General features: G+C 30.1%; 1 protein-coding gene across 3 annotated transcripts in view; it reads left to right on the forward strand.

The window, feature by feature from the left end:
- The window catches only part of LOC142325950 (DNA replication complex GINS protein PSF1-like), a 30,513-nt gene extending 18,763 nt beyond the window's left edge, over nt 1-11,750 (forward strand). For 2 of the 3 annotated variants that reach the window (XR_012756633.1, XR_012756631.1), the window contains one exon: nt 26-5,668. The gene's annotated coding sequence lies outside the window, so the exon portion shown is untranslated. Of the gene's footprint in view, nt 1-25; nt 5,669-11,552 lie in introns of those variants that run through there. The other variant, XR_012756632.1, reaches the window with a different exon arrangement.
- Nucleotides 11,751-20,213: the final 8,463 nt, after the last annotated feature.

The following is a 20,213-nucleotide window of genomic DNA, read 5'->3' on the forward strand; positions in this document are numbered from 1 at the left end:
TATTGGCTTTTTCTGCTTGTTTCAGAGTGATTGGAACTTGGATTTATTTATGAACATTTTTTAATTCATTCCATTTTCAATAACTGTATTTGTATATTTTAATGTAGCTGTATTAATTTATTCTGTATTGTTATTACATTTATTTTTATTACATTTTGTATTTATGAGGGTATTTTAATAAGTTATTTTTAACTAAATATTCACTTACTGTACAAATAATTTAAAAAATAATACGCAGTTTATAATTCTGTTTCAAACTTGAAGATGTAACAAAGGCGCAAATATTTTGTATATCCATCAACAAAATGTATCGTAATAAGAAAAATGAAACAAAATAACCAATATTGATGTATAATCTCTAAAATAATAGCAGCAGAAAGTTGTAATTGCTTACTTTTTTAAACTTCATAATCATTCTCAGTGACCTATCTATAATAGGTCATCATAATGTGTCCTCAAAATGTATATTGCTCATTAATTCTTCGTAGTGAAACAATTGCTTTTTCAAACCCAATAGAGCTTTAACCTTTTAAGGGCACTGTATATCTCTATCTAACACAATGTTAACATTGATACACTTTCCTTCTGAACCAAATAAGGTATATACCTAATTTTTTTAAATTTTATTTTAAAGGTTGACATGTTTAACATATTTTCAATGTACAACTTTACAGTTGGTGTAAAAATAAAATTTTGGTAATTAAAACAAAAAAAATGTTTTTTTACATTAAAATTTTTCTTTCTTTTCTCAAAACGTATTTAAATATTTTAAAACTGCATAATCACAAAAAATTACAATTTTCTCTTTTATAGTAGCTGAGGAAAGTGAACCTAAATACAAAAAAATCAAGTTATGTAAAAAGCATCTAAAAAATTTTATAAACAAGAAACACCCTTATTACTGTCCATCGTTATAAGATGGTGTTTCCTGGTCTTCCTGCTATTCATAACTATCCTCCAATTTTGTTCTGAGATTCCTCTTCTGCCTAATCTTTTTCCCTAGTTGTTGGATGTCTCTCTCACTATATCTCACTTGCTTCTCATCTAGTTTTTTCAGTGCATCAAGGGTGTATTTGCCTGGATCTAACTTTATTTCTTCTAAAGCCAAAATGTTTGCTATATTGCCATCATTAAATTTGCAAATGGCATTGTATATTCCAAAATGAAGAGTTTTAATACCAACAAAAGTTCTTTTGGATATTGCTGATCAAATCTTATTGTTCAAACTTTCATTGATATTTTGGGTTTTGCCAGATAACATTTTTCCAGCAACACTCCATCAGAAAAATCCTTGAAAACTGGCTTAATTTCATCCATGATTATTTTTTTCAAATGAAAGTGCTGATTATGATCGTAAGGTATTTTCCTTCTTTCAGCATCCTGGTACTTAAAGTTGATGTGTAGGTTCTTTGTTACTGGAACATACATGATAAAACTCAGCCCAAATTGCCTGCCTCGTAGCTGCAACACTAGCAGTAATTCGCTTGATTACTAAGCTGTAGTGTAACTGCAAATTTAATGTTATAGCATCTGTATGTTGTGAGCTTACTACCAGTTATACAATATAAATTAAAAGCTTAATAATTAAATAATTCAAATTAAAGTAGGAATGACAAAATAATGTACTTTGGTTATGTAGTCTGACACACTAGTATATTATCAAAAATAAAATGTTTATTTTATTTTTGTTTTTTAACATTAATTAAACATATTAATCATATAATTAAGCATATCACTATTATATGGAATCACATACTACTTCTTTAGAACACTCATTTCCACACTACTTGTATGTCGTAAAACCTTGACAGTAAATCAAATCTATCTTATTTTTTTATATATATATATAAGGATACTGACCAGTCAAGTCTAATATGTATTACAAATCATACTAAAAAATATCATCATCCTATTATTATAGTGAATAACAAAAAAATCATCATTAATAGTTATAAAAGAATATACAGTTCTTAACGACTATTCATCAACAGGGAGAGCTCTCAAAAAATTATTTGACTGTTCTACACTTAATATGATTTTGATGTTGGGCCACTTTCTACAGTTTGTCTGTTAATGTCTTATAAAAATATATCTCCCATCTTTTTGCACTCCTTTCTTTTGTACATATAAAAATATGATGACCTTGTAACGAATATTTTTGTTTACGCAGTCTCACTGTCCTGTGATGTTGAATAAAAAATATATCACCACTTCCCTGCGATCTGACTTAAACATGTCCTTTCTTTATGACGGATAAATTCGCACAAAACCCGAAACGAAAAAAATGTCAGTCTGACTTCCCCCACCAGACGCCCGTCTCCTCCGTACATACTCGGCCCGCTCGTATCTATACACATACAAAACTTTCTTGTGAGAATGTATACGCTCCCACGAGCCCATGATGACATCACCATGTGGCTATCCAAACCATATCAGACATCAACAAACAAAATTTTCAACAACTTATGAAAGAATTACAGTTACCTTTTTTATTATGTTTAATTCATTAAAGCTAGACAACAGGAATTTTTTTTATTATCTAGAAAAATAAGATTAATCACTAAATATATATTGTTCTTAACCCACAAAATTTAGAATGGTTACAAGATTTTATCAACAGAAAACATCCTTATTACTGTCCACCGCTATAAGATGGTGTTTCCTGGTCTTCTTGCTATTCATAACTATCCTCCAATTTTGTTCTGAGATTCCTCTTCTGCCTAATCTTTTTTCCTAGTTGTTGGATGTCTCTCTCACTATATCTCACTTGCTTCTCATCTAGTTTTTTCAGTGCATCAAGGGTGTATTTGCCTGGATCTAACTTTATTTCTTCTAAAGCCAAAATGTTTGCTATATTGCCATCATTAAATTTGCAAATGGCATTGTATATTCCAAAATGAAGAGTTTTAATACCAACAAAAGTTATTTTGGGTATTGCTGATCAAATCTTATTGTTCAAACTTTCATTGACATTTTGGATTTTGCCAGATAACATTTTTCCAGCAACACACCATCAGAAAAATCCTTGAAAACTGGCTTAATTTCATCCATGATTATTTTATTCAAATGAAAGTGCTGATTATGATCGTAAGGTATTTTCCTTCTTTCGGCATCCCGGTACTTAAAGTTGATGTGTGGGTTCTTGTTACTGGAACATACATGTTAAAACGCAGCCTAAATTGCCTGTCTCATAGCTGCAACCTTAACAGTAATTTGCTTGATTACTAAGCTGTAGTATAACTGCAAATTTAATATTATAGCATCTGTATGTCTATTCTTCCCACCAATAGGTTTTCCATCAGAAAGTTTTTCTTCTGGGCTTTGTGTTGGGATTTTAGTGCTCTTAATTTTGTGCCCATCCGCTGTTGAACATGCCCAAAACATTCCAGATTTTCAATTGTAATATCAGGACTATAGGGAAAAGAATTAGTAACTGTCTGGAAGGCAGAAGAATCACCATCACCCATGTTCTTTACGTACTTCACATTGTAAAGCTCCTCTAAGTGGTGAAATATCTCTAGCGTTCCTGTCACCTTCATTCTACTGCTTACACCGGAGTAATTTGCTTTGCAGTAATCAACATTTACATTTTTTAATTTCTCTAGGCGCAAACAGTACTATGCAGTTGAGAGAGGTATGGCCTCATTTTTGCCACGACCCATCAAATGTAATGTAAATATCTACTGTCAGAATTGTTAACAACCTCTTGTACAGCATTCTTCATTGATGACTTGCACAATTTCTACATTACAGAACCTAACGCAAATTCATGCTGATGATAGCTATCAACAGCTGGTGGAAGATTCAGTATTCCATAAATAAATCTGACAGCAGTTCTACCTTTCCAATTACTCGAAATCCTTGCACTAATCTAGGAGTTAAATCAAAAAATCTCTTTTCAGCTTTATTCTCAGTTCTGGCTTCACAAGAGAGACAATAAAAATTATTTTTGCAGCAAGACCAATGCCATCTTTTTTTGTGTAGGATAGGTTATGTTTACATACTCTGCATGCTGCAATTTATTTCAAAGGTATCATTAATTCACTGAGATCAAAAGTTACATATTGCAAATCACTGGATACATTTTCATAACAATCAAAAAAATTTTGTAATTTTTCTGCAGACATCAACATTTTAGTGTTTGCTAAAGAGACAACAGGAGAAATGTTTTAGGTTGTTGGAGTCTTGTAATTGAATCCACCTTCTCGTTTTTAAAACCAAGTTTCAATCTAGGCATATTAGACTAAAAATACAACTATTTACACTATAAAGAACGATAATGATAAAAAAAATAATACCAATCCACTATGATAATAAATAATGTCCACAACAACACACTTCTAAGAAAACATAAACAAGTAAGATACAGTGGAATATTATACTCAGCTCAATGAGGTTATGTTTTAAATTAGTGAGAAATAATGCTACTAACTTTAAAAACAAATACAATAGTAAAACATAAAAACAATCAAGAGGAAAAATAATAAAATAAACGAAAATGGCTGAAACTTAACATTTTGTGGCAAAATGAAACACGTATTGACAAAAAAAAAAATCATATAAATTTTTCTATACAACACAGATAGGTGATTGAAATACCATTGGGAAGAGGAAATTTTAAATTACATTTTAGAACAAAAAACTAAAAATTACAAAAATTTTTAATCCATGGTGCACTTAACATATTCATTGTATCCTTTCCAGTTATCTTTCATGACAGGATTAAAATCCATCAATATTGTTTGTTTTATTTTTCAATATTTATTATATTTTCATTATTGTCTGTTTTGCTTTGTAACCTTATAATAAAATGCTAAGCTTGTCAGTATAAAATATTTATTACACTTTTGTATTTTCTTGTTTATAGTATATCATCTCTCAGGGCTCGCTTAAGAAGTCCGAATGACTTTTAAAGATATAAAATGGGTCCATTGTTTTGCACTATAATTATGTAGACCATTATTTAAAACAATTAAAATTGCTAACTTATTCTTGCATTATTAAGTATTTATGAATATTATCATCTTTGTTAAAACCAAATAATTACATACTCTTAATAAACAGCTGTATCCACCATTATCAAAACAGACAACAGAACTGTTTTCATGCAACTCAACACAATACTTTGGTTTATGAGAAAGGTCCTTATTAGGCTTCCATTGCCATCTTTAATAAATGATTGAACCATTTAAAAAATTTTTCATCAATTTATTTAAAGTACTATTAAAAGATTTTTCTCTTACTGAAACAATATTATTTTTCCAATAAATTTTAAATAATACTGATAAAAAAAACCTGAATGCAACTTGTTCAATGTGTGCATAAGTACATACTCAAATAATTTTCATTAGTGCCCTCTGAATTTTTAATTGTTTTGAAGTTATTTTATATATATTTAGTATTTTCACATATTTACCTTAATATTGTTTCGTGTGTTGGTATTTTAAATGATTAATATCAAATCTATTTTTTATTTTATAATTGTGTATTTTTTTATGCTGCTTTGGTCAATTTTTTTTTTAGATTTCCTTTAATTAAACCTGGCAGATGCTGGGATATTTACTTTTTTTATCAATTGAGTAGTATATCTATATATTTGTGACATGATCTGTGCAATGTATTGTTATTTACTGAGCAGAATAAAAAATTTATTATATTTTAATCTAAACAGTTGATTAAAATTTGTCATGAATTTTTTGTTTGCCTTTAGCCCATGGAAGTTATTAGCTTTATACGTAATTTAGCTAAGTATACTAGCTTTAAGGACACATGTAAGGAGGTATTTATATTGCATAGTATAACTTTTATTTATTGAAGTTTCCAGTTTGAGTTAATATGTGTACAACTTTTTTCATTTTGCAAACACATTTAATCTCTTGTAAATAAATAGTCTGAATTCCTTCTTTTTTGTTTAATATTTCTGTTGGAAGTTAAACTGCAATCAGTTAGTTTTGTTATTACATTTTATTAGTTCATGTAGTTATCTAGTCATAACTTTAATGTGTTATGTAGTCATAAACTACAGTAATTAATGAATTGCTCAACGACTCATTTATTTATAAAATATGAATTTCTTTTCAAGGAATTGATCATAGTAACTCACCATAGTAAATCAAATACCAAAAATATTTAGTAATAGGGATTTAGTAATAGGACATTCTTTTACAAACCGAACACCTTTCTGACCGACACATTTTTGATTTAGCTAAAACTTTTTTTACGTGTTCTATACGACAAAAAAAGATATACCTATTCGAGGATTTTTTCTTTTCATTTTTTTGGAAAATAGAAAGGATTGAAAATTTAAGAATTTGGTGATTTTTGGCTTGTAGTATATTTTTAAAAAATTCATAACTCTGGTTCTATTTAAGCTACAGATTTCATTTTTTTTTTTCATTTTAAAGGTAAAAGACGAGCTTTAATAAAAAAGTACTCAAAAAAAATTATTTACAAATTGAAATTGTAATAAACAATTAAAATGTTTAAATCGATTTTTAACAATTACCCCCCCCCCCCCCCAACGTATCAAGTTTTTAATATTTCTATCGTGTTCTCTGTCAAATTTCCTTTCGAAAACGCTTTTTTTTATTGATGGGGAAATAATTATTACTATATGAAAAAATTAATTAATCTTCAAGTACTTTTTTATTAAAGCTCGTTCTTTTACCTTTAAAGTGAAAAAAAATTATATCTGTAGCTCAAATAGAACCAGAGTTGTGAATTTTTTTTAAATATACTACAAGCCAATATCACCAAATTCTTAAATTTTCAATCCTTTCTATTTTCCAAAAAAAAGAAGAAAAAAATCTCGAATAAGTATATCTTTTTTTGTTGTATAGAACACGTAAAAAACGTTTTAGCTAAATCAAAAATGTGTCGGTCAATTTTCGACCATCTCTGTACGGTTTGTAAAAGAATGTCCCTTATATAAAATAAACTAATTAACAATTTATTGTATTAAGAAATTTGATTTCATAACTACCACGTCATAAAGCAATACAACAAAGTAACCAAACCCAACTTTCATTCACAAAGAAACTAAAATTTTTATTAAAAGTATCTATAGTTAAAAAATATAAACATTTGGGGGGAGAAATTTCAAAAGAGTGCCTGTATGTCTAACATACTCATAATATACTAGTGTGAGTTTTTTATATTCTTGTGTTCAGGAAATGGTAGTCAGTTCTTTAAACAAACCTGCAGATAGTCAACATCCTACCAATTTAACAGTTACCCTCTCCCTAGAATTGCAGTGGCAATCCCTATTTTAATTATAGAATATCAGAAAAGAAGAATTTAAACAGGTGAAAATAGTGTAAGGTTGATAACAATTCAGAGAGGACTGGAGCACCTCAAATAATGGTTATTTAAAGACTCACCCAAACCACTTACTTTTTGATTAGTTTAAAGTCTGTCCACTGTAGAATTTAATTTACATTTGGTAAGTCAGTGATACAAAGGTGTTGGTTCTTCAATATTCAGATAGATGGGTAAGATAAAGATACTTGTAGTTTTCACTTGTCCAACAGTGGAAATAAAGTTTATTTACTTTAGTTTTACAATAAATAATTTTAAAATTAAGGTAGCTGTTTATTTTGTGTTAGTGTTTTCTTTAATGATGTAAGGCTTATGAATCTGAATAACATTCAGATTGAGATATATCTAGCAATATTAACTGCTGCTCTGTACTGTAGTGTAATGCTATTTTAAACATTTTTACTTTCTGCTGCCTTCATACAAATATAACAGGAAAAATATTGCAATTTGTCCAAAATTATTCCTTTTGAATCTCTTAAATTTTTGAGATCCCCGAGTTAAAAAATTCTAAAAGCTAGCATACAAAATTCTTGTATATACAAAATTAAGAAGTGGATGTACTGAAACCAAAAATATTTATACTTTTCATAAAACCGAATACTTTTATAAATATTTTCATATTAGTGAGAAAAGTTGCTCGGATCCATGCTACGTTGCTCAACCATGGTATGTGATATAGAAAATGAAACGTGTATTCTGTCACAGTATACTGTAGTTTATGACTACATAACACGTTAAAGTTATGACTAGATAACTACATGAACTAATAAAAATGTTCAGACAGTAATGACATGATCATATTACTGCAAGAGAGCTGGAATGATTTTAATTCTAAAATTATCTTCAAACAGTGGGTTTCTGTTGACTGTTGTGAACTAACTACTCAAATTCTTCCATTTCAAGAGTACTTAGATAAACTTGCTGAAAATTTAAATAATCTATAAAACATCATTTTGTTGCAAAGAAACAGGCTAATTTCCTCAACATTAAAAAGGAAAACTTGTTGGAGGGTGAATGTATTGTAATGGGTGACCTCTCTCAAAATTTTCCTTTTGTGATACAGGATGAAGTCCAGTCATATCAGTGGTCAGAAACCTATGCCATAGAACATCCATTTCTCGTATATTTTAAAAAAGAAGGAAAATTACAAAGCCAAAGCTATTGTGTGATTAGTGAGTACTTGAAGCACAATACATCGTTCTGCTTCCAAAAGCAAGTTATAAAGTAAAAATACTGTTACCACAAGTTAAACAATTTTATTTTTCTGGTTGCTCCTCAGCCCAGTATAAAAACAAAAAAATTCATAAATTTTTTCCATCAAGAAGATTTTGAAGTTGCAGCTGAATGGCATTTTTTTGCCTCACACCATGGAAAAAGACCATGTGATGGTTATTAGTGGATCTGTAAAAAGGACTGTGACTAAAGCAAGCCTTCAAAGGACAGTCAACAATCAAATTTTACACCTTCGGAAATGTACAATTATTGCAGATACAATGTTAAAAATATAGCATTTATTTTCTGCTCTAATAAAGATATTCAAGAGACTGAAGAATACCTCAGTGTTTGTTATCAGGTAATCACAGCAGTCCCAGAAACAAGAACCTTTCACAGTTATGTTCCAACAAGTCAGAAACATATTCTGAAAGTCCAGGCAACCTGTGAATCAGAAACATTAACGTTAGTATCAGTACACAAGGACATTAGTGTTTCTGATTGCTTTACAGGTTTACCTAAGCCAAAATGTAAAAATTATGTCTGCTGTGGTGGTTAGGCGAAGTCATTGAAGTCAAAATGCATGAAAATGAAGAGGAATGTCGAATACACTTTTTCCATCAGCAAGGTCCTGGTACTCAATGATTCAAGAAATCATTGAGGGTTAATCAAATATTGGTTCAACTGGAAAATATTTTAAAGATTCTCACGCCTTCAGAGCTGTTTGTACCAACAACTGGAAGAGGACACAACATTGCACCAAAGATGAATGAGGACTTATCAGTTCTACTCAATAAAAAATTGGCAGAAGCACTAAGTTATGTTAGTTAAATTTGTTATGAAAGAGTACAAGATTTATTCATAACTTCCATTAGCAGGAGTAAATAAGGTAAAAGTGAATTGAACAACTTGTTAATGCATTTGAATTGTTAATCATTTTGTAATTATTATTTAACATTCTGTAATTGACTATATATTAATTATCAGTTTAATCATTCTAATGAGTTTATTTTTAATTTTTATAATCTGAAAAAAATACTTATATCAGTATTTTTGAATACATTTTTTATGGTTAGAAGGAACAGTGTTTTTAGCGGTTTTGTTGGTTTCATTACCTGTCAACCCCTTTGAGTAACAGAATAAATTTTATATAATTTTAAAGTACATAAAGTTTACTGCTGTAAACATTTCAGATTTTTGCCACCTGTCCCACATGTGGTTTTTGGGTTCCAAAAATGAGCCTTCAAAATCTTATAATTTGGTGGCCATTTTTTTTAAAGGACACTGTAATAGTTCAATTTATTTTTTTTTTTTAAGTACTACTAGCACCTATAGTTAAGAGTTAAAAAGGTAAGAGTTAAGAGGTAAAAAATAGGTCTGTTACCGTAAGCCCTTCATTATTTATTTTGGACCCAAAATTTGTAATTTCAGTAAACATTACAAGATTTGGTTATGTAACAAAATGAACTTTAAGTACACTAAGATGAAGTTCCATCTTTCCAAAAAGTCCTTTTTTACAACCCCTCTGTACAATGTTTAATAAGAATGTTACAGCTCATGGAAAAAGTGATGAAAATGGCTGTTTTTACCTGTTGATAAGTTAGAAAGTAGTCTATTACTGAAGAAAAAAATGTTTTAAAAATAAAAACAATATTTTTTGGCCACTACAAGGTGGTTAGTTATCGTATATCAAATATCATCAAAATCAAAAATAGTGATACACTGATCATTTGTTGAATTAAAATTGAATAACCCCTTAGGTAGAAAAGCTCCCATCGCTTGGCTATTGCAAAATTCTGATCTGATGCCAACAGATTTGCTTATTTGGGATTACATAAAAGACATAGTATTCCAAGAAAAATATCCAGCATATTCAAGCTGGTTACTTTCATCACACTTTAGCTGTACAGATTGATTTCTTTCATTGTGTTTTAAAAATTCCGTTAGTCTGTAAATGTTTTTCAGTATGAGTTACATTGGCATTCGGAAAGCAGCTGCTGCTTTCTGAATACTGAATTATATGTCTATTGATTTTCACTAGCATGTTTTTCATAAATTTTCTTTTGATAAAAAAAAAATTAGGATATGATTATTTTCAGTTTTGTCACTGTCATAAGAATTGAATTTTAAGCTTGCTTTAAATTATATTGCCAAGTTGACCAATATCATTGCTAACTTTTTTTAATAATTATGTAAATTCTGTTTACTTTTATTTTATAATTAAAGGCACTAATAGAGTATATTGCCACAAAATGTGGATTACTTTCTGAATTAGTTACAACCTAGTTATTAAAATTATTTACATGTACATTTTTCTTAATGCTAATTGTTTTAAATTTAAATAAGTAATTTCATAAAGTGTATGTCCTTTAATGTTAATAGTTTCTAACAAAGACCATCAGTTAAAATATACTCTGCATTTAATACCAAAATATTTTGCTAAACTTTTTTATATGTCATGGTAAACAAGCAGTTGTGCTATTGAATATATTTAATAATTATTAATTACATATTTTCAATTTATTTTTATTCTGTTATTGTTTTCATCTTAATTTTTATCATAGAAATAAGAAATAATATTATGGTGAAATAAGACTTACATCAGTCTCAAAAAAGTATATTAGTGTTTGTTAATGATTAAGATAAAATAATTTTGATTTTCCATGTAGTTTTTTTATGTGTAGAAATAAACATTCATAAAAAAGTAGTTCAAGGAAATTTCCTCATATTTCAGGAAAAAATTCTGAAGTTAAACAATACCAGACAGTATTAATCATAAAAAAAAATCACGGTTAATGAAGCTTTTCAGAATTTGTTTATGACCTTGAGCAATATATTTTAACAAAGTATATGGTTAGAAAAATATTAGACCTCTTTCAGAAATTAAGACAGACCAACTGATCTAGAATTTGCCTGGAGCTTATAAGTTAAAAAATTCATCAGTTATAAAATTGAAAATAATCTCTCTTCTTATTTAGTTTTTATTTTATTACTAAAAGGAAATTATTTTTTATTGATTTTAGATTTATCAAGAAACAGAAGTCTAACAGGCCAGAGACAAAGAAATGTAAATTTGTCTGTGATCTAATGAAAATTTCTCTACTAGTTCTAGACTTTATATTATTTATTTGTTGTGTAGTTTATAAAATTAGCACAAATCAGTTCCAGTGATACGGTTCTCTGTTTTAAAAAGCAAAGTGTACAAAATAAAATATTGGTGTTTGAAGTATATTTAACATCTCTTAACTTAAAATTACAGTAAGGAGTCACAAATAAATTGAAAGAGTTAAGATTACGGTTTTTCTGTACAAATTTTCAATTTCAAGAGAACAGCTTTCATCACATGACACACATCCAAGCAGTAAGAGAGTTCATTTCATACTTTAACCAGCATGTCTAGAGTAATGGAAGCGACAGCTGCTTCAGTCCTTTGCCTTACATTGACAGATCAATAGGTATTGGAGGCGAATACACAAGATACATTATAAAACACCAAAGGAAAAAAATCACATGGGCCACATCAGCTGGCTGCAGCAATCAAAGTATGTTGTTGGGTCCGTGTCAATCGATCCAGTAGTTGGAGGAAATGTCTTCAACCAATCCTGTGCGGAGTTATGCTAGTGAGTAGGTGTACCATTGTATTGCTAAATAAAATTCTGTGTCCATCTTGCAGTTGAGAAAAGACCCATGTGTAGGGAAAAAAAAGACCCATGCATACCCAAATAGGCAACTCCTATTATGGTTGTTTTAGTGAAAAATAACAGCTCGTAAACTTCGGAATCGGACATCGCTCAGAAAATATTTAATTTTGGGGAGTTCCTTTTGCATTGTAAGAATTTGTGGGGATTTTCGGCCCTCAGATACTATATTTCTGACAGATTATGTGTGCTAACTTTTACAGTAAGATTAAATGTTGACTCATCACTAAACACATCCCAACCCCGTAGGGGAAGACACCCGCCTAGTGACATTCCAGTCGCCACACCACCCCTCCTGTTCCTAGTCTTGTTGGGCATTAACGGGAGTCGTCTATCGTCCTCTGACTTTTTACATCTCATAGTAATAAGCCTGGCCTCGCTGGGATGCCACCGATGTAAATGCCTCGGTTGACATTTCCATCAGTGATTTATTAACTCATCTTTTGCCTTCGCTGTAGGCCTCGTCCAGACATCTTGAACGTCCTACATCGTACCCCTCTAAACTAGCTAACCGAGTTCACGGAAGCACGAATCCTGCATGTAGTTCTACTTATTATGAGCCAATTTCGTGAATGTCTTGTAAATCGAGGCAAATTAAACACAACATACCACCAAAGATGTTGATCACAGCAACAAAATTTAGTCCTCGTTTCCCTTACTGAACTCAACTTTAATTCAAACCCCAGAGTTAGGTTAAATTAAATTATGGACTTCGGTCTGGTCCACTAGGGAGAGACAGAAAGACCTCCTACTACCACTTGGCTTCATCGCAGAGTCCTGCATGACATTCACCTCATAAACCATCGTTGAGATGCCGCTACACCTCATGGCTGCATGGTATCTCATGCCCGCGGCAATACAGTCGCCATTCCGCCGACAGGGTCGTTTGTTCATTCTAACCTTCCCTTGTCAAAACGCCACTATACGTCATGGCTGCATGATATCCCATGCCCATCGTCAGTGCAGTTGCTGTTCTGCCGACAGCTTTTGCAATTATAATACCTCTTGTCTAACTAATCCTGGCTTGCTGCCAAAATGTCTACCTTCGGCCAATCAAGCTGTCCAGGTGGACCCTAGCCACCCAGGTTCCTACTCTACTAGATCCCCATGGTCGTCCTGCGCAGAGCGAGGAATCGAAAGAAGCCAGCAACAATTGCCTAGTCACTGCGAGTCCATTTGACTCGCAGATCAAAGGAGTTTACTCTATCAAGGTCCCTAACAACTCTGGTACACTCAGCTTCGTACCAGGGACAGACATACAGGACATGATCCACCATGACATCGACGCTACAATTCGGACACAAGCCAGAGTCAACCAATCTAATCCTTGTCAATCTATCCCTAAAAGCATAATGTCCCGAAATAAATTGAGTAATATGCTGATTGGGGGAAACCCAGCTAACTGCTCACAACTTCCTAACATTTGGAAAAATACCATGCGTGTATAGACCAGTAGAAGAATTCTCCCTAGCTTGCCAAAAGTCAAAACCTTCATCTTCAATTTCTCACATATGCCTTGACGTTAGAAGGCCTCCCTTCTTGAAAACATACCACTGGCCACGTTCCGTAGCCAAAACGTCAATGGGTTTTATGCCGGCGATCAGTGACTGCCTCTCATGAAACAGTTCTGTAGCCACCGACAACAGCTAACAAGACGCTGGGCTCGCAAAAGAAAATATCCCTATAACATTGGAATTGTAAACGATGAGCCCAGACGTTATATTATGGCCTCACAGGCACCTTTGTAAAGAATGTGTGGTACAATAATTCAACCCCCAATCAGGATGGATGACTCTACAGACACCAAAGTAAGTATCAATGGCCTTCTTTACTACAAACTGGAGGTGCTCCTTGAAGAGAAGCCTCTCATCAAGGAGCACCTCTGAATGGTAACACCTAATCGGAAGACCGTCCATCACAGGTGATTAGGGCTAGGCAGCCCTAATCATGATCACTAAACACCATACAATCAAGAAAATTGTCATCTTCATGCTGGAGCATTTTGACTGTTAAGTTGGCCAGAATAGCTTACTTTGTAGACCTCAAAGCCTATAATCGCTTTAAACATTATGGATGCGTATGTAATCACTTCCTTAAAACACTCCACATTGTCATTACAAACATTGCTACTTCATGGCTGGTCTTAGTATGAAATTTTTTAAAATTACACAGGAAGACTTCCTGCCACATTCAACATTTTCTTCAGACATCCTTGGTCGTCCCATATGCTTTCCTTTCTTTTCAATAATATATTCATATATCCAATTGTTTCAAAATGATTATGTTATCATGAATGTTGTTTTGTGGAAGAGAATTAAACTTTCTACTGAACTCGTGTTGAACTGTAACTACTACATATTCACATTAATCAAACTGCAAAATACAGTTAACTTTTGTGTTCAGGAATCTGCATCTTTGTTAATGGTGGTGTCAAGTGGAAAGATAGGGAATCAATCTATGGTCTGACAAACTAAAACTGGCCTTTTTTCCTATTTAATTCTAGCCTTAAATTAACACTATACATTTTATCCAAGAAATAACCCTGGTATTCTTTTGTACACCTGGTATCGAAAGACTGTTAAAAATACCTTAAATGATAGTATTTGCATAAAGATTTGAGTTTTAGAAAAACTAGAATTTACCCTCTACGTCTGTGATAGTTTGAAAACTATCAATACCATAATTGTGTTTCATTCAGGAAAATACTGTGAAACGTATTCAGTTATCACTTCAGAGTGGTAATCTACTCTTAGCAACAGGTGATTTTACAATCCCCACCTCTTGAGGTAGGTTTTTTTTTAATAAAATGCTAATAGCCGTTGTTGAATTGTTTACCTACATTGATAATTCAGCAGCATTACGTGCACATCTATTAACATGGTGTCATATATATAGTACAGATCAAAACATTTTGAATTTGTTTAAAATTTAAATGTTGTAAAGTGTGATTTCTTAAAGGAAATGTAATCATGGTAAATCCCATCAATGTTTATCTATATCCATTTGTTAATTTATGTTGTTAGCAAAGAACCAAACAAGTTTGTTAATATTACCAGAAACCTTTTTATAGTGAAACTAGGGATTTTAGTTTAGATTTCATATCTATTTAAAATATAAAACACTTCAAAGATTTCCATTTCCATTTCCAAATCTGATATTTATATATATATATATATATATATATATATATATATTGACTACTGTTATTTAAAGAAATAAATATTTTAAGTCTGATTATATACAGCTAAGCTTAGAATGATCCAAAAATACTTCTCTGATTATTCATTACATAAATTATGAATTATTACTAAGTTAAAAACTAAGACGAAGTAATATAGTTTAGTAAAAGAATAGAAAAAATGATTTAGGTTGAAGACTTTCATATTATCTGTTATACTACCCAATGTAAAATTTTAATTGTCATTGCCTGTGTCCAGATTTAGCCAATATGACCATTTTATTCAATAGAAAATAAATTCATTATTTTTACCGCACATCATTAAAAGCATTTAAATAAATATGGCCGAAAAGTTTTTTCAGTACAAATTTTAACATAACTATTAATAAAGCATGTTACCTAAAATGATTTTAGAAAAAGCATGGTTACAAGAGGTGTTATTCTGTTTTTCAGATTAATTTTAGAAGAGATTGTCTTAAAAAACCTATGTAACAGTTGTTTTTCTGTAGAAATCATTTGAAAATGTAGAATAAAATAATTTTTTTTAGATTTAAGAAGATTCAGACTTAAATGTCAGGAGAGTAGAGAGTTATTTATATATAATCTGCATAAGAATCATATAACAGTTATGAAAGAAGACAATGGAAAAAACATGTGGTCTATCGTTATTGCTTTTCAGCTTGCAGAGAGAAGTAATAAAGGAATTGAAGATGATGCAAGAGGATGTTGATTATTAGTTGGATTGATAAAATTTTAAATGAACTGTTAAGATGAAAAGAAGAGGGGAAAAATGTTGACAGTCTTGTAAAAACTAACTACTCATAGGTTGGTGGGTCATGTATCTAGGTTTAGTTAATTTAGTGGTGGAGAGGAAGATGGAAATTGAAATATAAGTAACATGTAATTAACAATATACCATGTGGTGAATACATCTAATTAAAAAATTAGTGCAGATTAAAAAAAAAATCTGAAAACAAAGTTGTAATACTTTTCTGACATTGGTTGTTTATTCTTATACAGTAGAAAAATAATTATACATGAAAAAGTTACCTAAGATTTCTTTTTTGGGGTAGGGGTAATTTATTATGAAGTTTAATTGTAAAATTATCATTATATGTTTAAATAAACCAAAATAAATTTGAAAAATCAGGATTTCTTCTGCTCCCCCACCTCCAGATTCATCTTCAAGAAGATTCTTTTTATTTTTCTATGTTTCTGTATTAAATGGAAGAAACTAAAAAAATTACACAAAAAATGTACAAAAAGGTTATCTAAGATTTATTTTTTGTGGGTGGGGGTAAATTATGATGAAATTTTTAAAAGTTTATTATTTATTTAAACTTTTAATATTATTAGAAGTTTAAATAAACCCAAAAACATTTTGAATGATTCAAAAACTCAACATTTTTATTCTTTGATTGGCTTACTCCACCACCCCCAATATTTCCTCAAAGTATTTTTTTTGGGTTGCTTGTACTAGTACTATGCCTAGGAAGAAATTAAAAAAATCAGTTAAAACATATTCAGTAAACAAGAAGGATAATAATTTGTAAAGTTAGTAATGAATTTAAGATGTCTTTTTTATTTTCCAGAAAAAGTACATTTATGAATGGTTCCATTAGAGTAATATGTAATCAAATTATATTACGAACCGTAACAAAATTGTTATTAATTTGTTTTATACTTGTTTAACAAGTTAATAATAGTATGTGGTTTTCACTTTTTACGCAGGAAGTATAAAACTGGTTATTATTTATACCAGTATAGCAGTAACATTATATCAGTATAATTTTTTTTAAAGAATTTCTGTTATATATAATTTTTTATTTTTAATATCTTTATAATGATTTTATAAAATGTGAACAAAAATTCTGTACTGAAGTAATGTAATATTATGATTCTTGTTGACTTAAGTGAAAGAAGAGGGCCCAGACTGGTTTCCACCATGAGTTTTGTTTTTACATTATCCAAAAATAAAACACCTTATCTTTGTAAAAAAATGTATATTTATACAGTTCTTATCCTTTTTATCAATTCCTTCCATCTCTCAGTCTGTTAAAGAGTTTTGTTAGTGTAATTTTAGTGAAATAATAAACTCATCTAACTCACCTTTAGTACTAAATCACCAAAACTATGGTATTTAAAAAAAATTGTTTCCTTTCGAAGAGAAGTCTGATTACTTAGATATTGTTTAGTTTTTTATTCGCTTCTGAAATAAATGCATTTACTTACTCTCCAGTTTTTTATCAAAAATGTTTACATATTTCTGCTTTGTATTGCTTCATCCCCACTCTCTCTCTTGCCAGCTACTTCTTAGCCTTCCCCTTCTGCAATTCCGGATTCACCCCAAATCTTTTGTGGCAGAATCATCGTGCATTCTGAACATGTGTACATTCCATACAAATCGTTTAATTTCAGTTGTGTACTTTAATGATGAGACTATTCCCACATCTTCCCTAATCTTTTGGTTACTTACCCAATCCATCAGAGTCCTCTTACCACACTTGCAACACATGATATCTATTGCTATGATTCTTTTCAGGTTTTTGTTCAATGTCCAAACCTCTACATCATACGTAAGTCATTGTACATGAAGCAATCACTTGTTTTTTTTCTGATTTGCTGGAGTTACTGACAACAGAACATAGTTGTCAAATAATAGATTTTCCCTTCTTGATTTTATTTAAAAATACCAATCTGATCTCTTCCACCTGATGTTTGCATGATTCCCAGATACTTAAATTCATTTAGACAATGAATCATGCCGTTTCCACTTGCAAGGACATCTTTTGTTTTCCAACCATCAAATACTTTGTCCTATTTTTGTAGTTAAATGTTGCCTCATCAAAGTCTAGGGAAAAATAACCAATTTGAAAAATTACCTGGCACCCAGAGTGGGGGTTGAAGTGTTGAGCCAGCACCTCAACCTTTATAACAATGTTTTTCTTGTTAAAAATCCTGATAATTTGCCTCGTAAGTTAAAAAATAATGGTAATAAGGTTGATATTAACTTAAAAAAAAAGCTGTAAGTAATTATTTTTTCTTTTCTTGTTTAAAAAATTGGAAAACAAGATTACACTCAAAAACTGTTTATAATATTTGTTAAATGATTATTGTCAGTAGAATTTTAAGAAAATAGATTAGTAAATAATTGAAAAATGGATGAAGTAATGAAATTAGTAATCGACAAATAAACAACATATGTTGTTAAAAATATATTAAACATATTTTATTCTTACATGAATACTTAGAAATTCTTTATAACCATTAAACATAGAGCAATGAAGTTATTTATTGCAGTGATTTTTTAATTTATTTCAATAAGTTAAAGGTAAAATTTTTTACTTCTGTAAGCTTTTTAATATGTACAGTGTTTAATTAAACAGGACTAAAAAAAAATACGGTCCAGTATAAAAAATAAATGGTCCAATATAGTCTAATGGGGTCAAATATATTTATATATATATATATATATATATTCTTGTGCAAAATATATATTCTACAAATATTTGTGCCTAGTTTCAACTTTTTCGTCATGCAAAGCAAATATCGTTTAGAAATAATGTTGAATACCCTAAATCAATTTGACTTAAAAGTTCAAAATTTTAAATAACTTATTAAGTATTTTCATCTTAACTAAAGCTAAATTTTCTACGACCATTATACAAAAATTAAAAATTATAAAAACTACCCCTCCTTTTTAATTGTCTAAAATTTAATGTCGTCAAAGTCACATATGTAGAAATTTTTTGAGCTGTTTTCCAAGTACAGTATTTGTATTGACTCAATCCAAAGATTATTAATCAAAATATAAGCTACTTTAATAACATTAATACTTATTAATTAATTAACAATAATCTTCTGGAAATTCCTGTAACTTTTTTGGACTCAGGGGGTCTTGAAGTATGGACATGTGAAAAACCATGATATCTAAAATTTTGGCCAATTGCTATACTTTTGCTTTATATCTATGCTACTGCAACATCAACAGAGCTAGAGCTGGGTATTAAGTACTAATTTTTCTTTTTTGTTTTTAATCTCCAGGACCATCGTTAGGTATTGCTTCAGAGCATGAGATGAATGATTTTTAGCATGTGAAAATGACCAAGATTCAAACCTGGGACCTCCAGATGAAAGGCCAAAAGTACTGATTAATAATTTACATTATATTATTAATCAGTAAACTGATTTATTTCATTGTATTTCATTTTTTCTTATTGTTACAATCAAGGGGATACCAATGATTTGTGGGGACCCTCAACAAAATCAAACCTTGCAATACCATTTTTCCATACATAAGAAGTCGACTGTGGAGTTCAATGGAAACTATGATGAGTAGTGATTTTTTCTCAAAAAGAAAAAAAAATGCGATCATTAAATAGGGAAATGTAATGTAATAAAGAAAGAATAATGCAATTTTTTAAATATTTATAATGTTAAATTACTGTGAAGTTAATTCATTAACTAATTTAAGTATATAAACAGTAGTACTAAAAAACCTATCATAAAAGACTATTTAAAATTACACCATGAAGAGCAGTTTATTTTTGAAGGGTATAATTTTTCATTTTAACAATGGGGGTAATCCAAGGCCTAAATTCAATTGAGTAATAGTGCATAATTAATTAAGTACTGTAATAATATATTTAATTATAATTTAATTCAATTGTTAATTTTACTTATATATTCTGATGATTTTGTTAAATAATTATATAATAGATCTCTGTAAGAAAACATAAGTTACTGTTAAAGACGGTTCACCTCCTTCCTCTTTCTTTACTTTTATATTTATGAACAGAGATTATGTT

This window comes from Lycorma delicatula, chromosome 6, assembly GCF_047948215.1.
Source record: "Lycorma delicatula isolate Av1 chromosome 6, ASM4794821v1, whole genome shotgun sequence".
Lineage (NCBI taxonomy): Eukaryota > Metazoa > Arthropoda > Insecta > Hemiptera > Fulgoridae > Lycorma > Lycorma delicatula.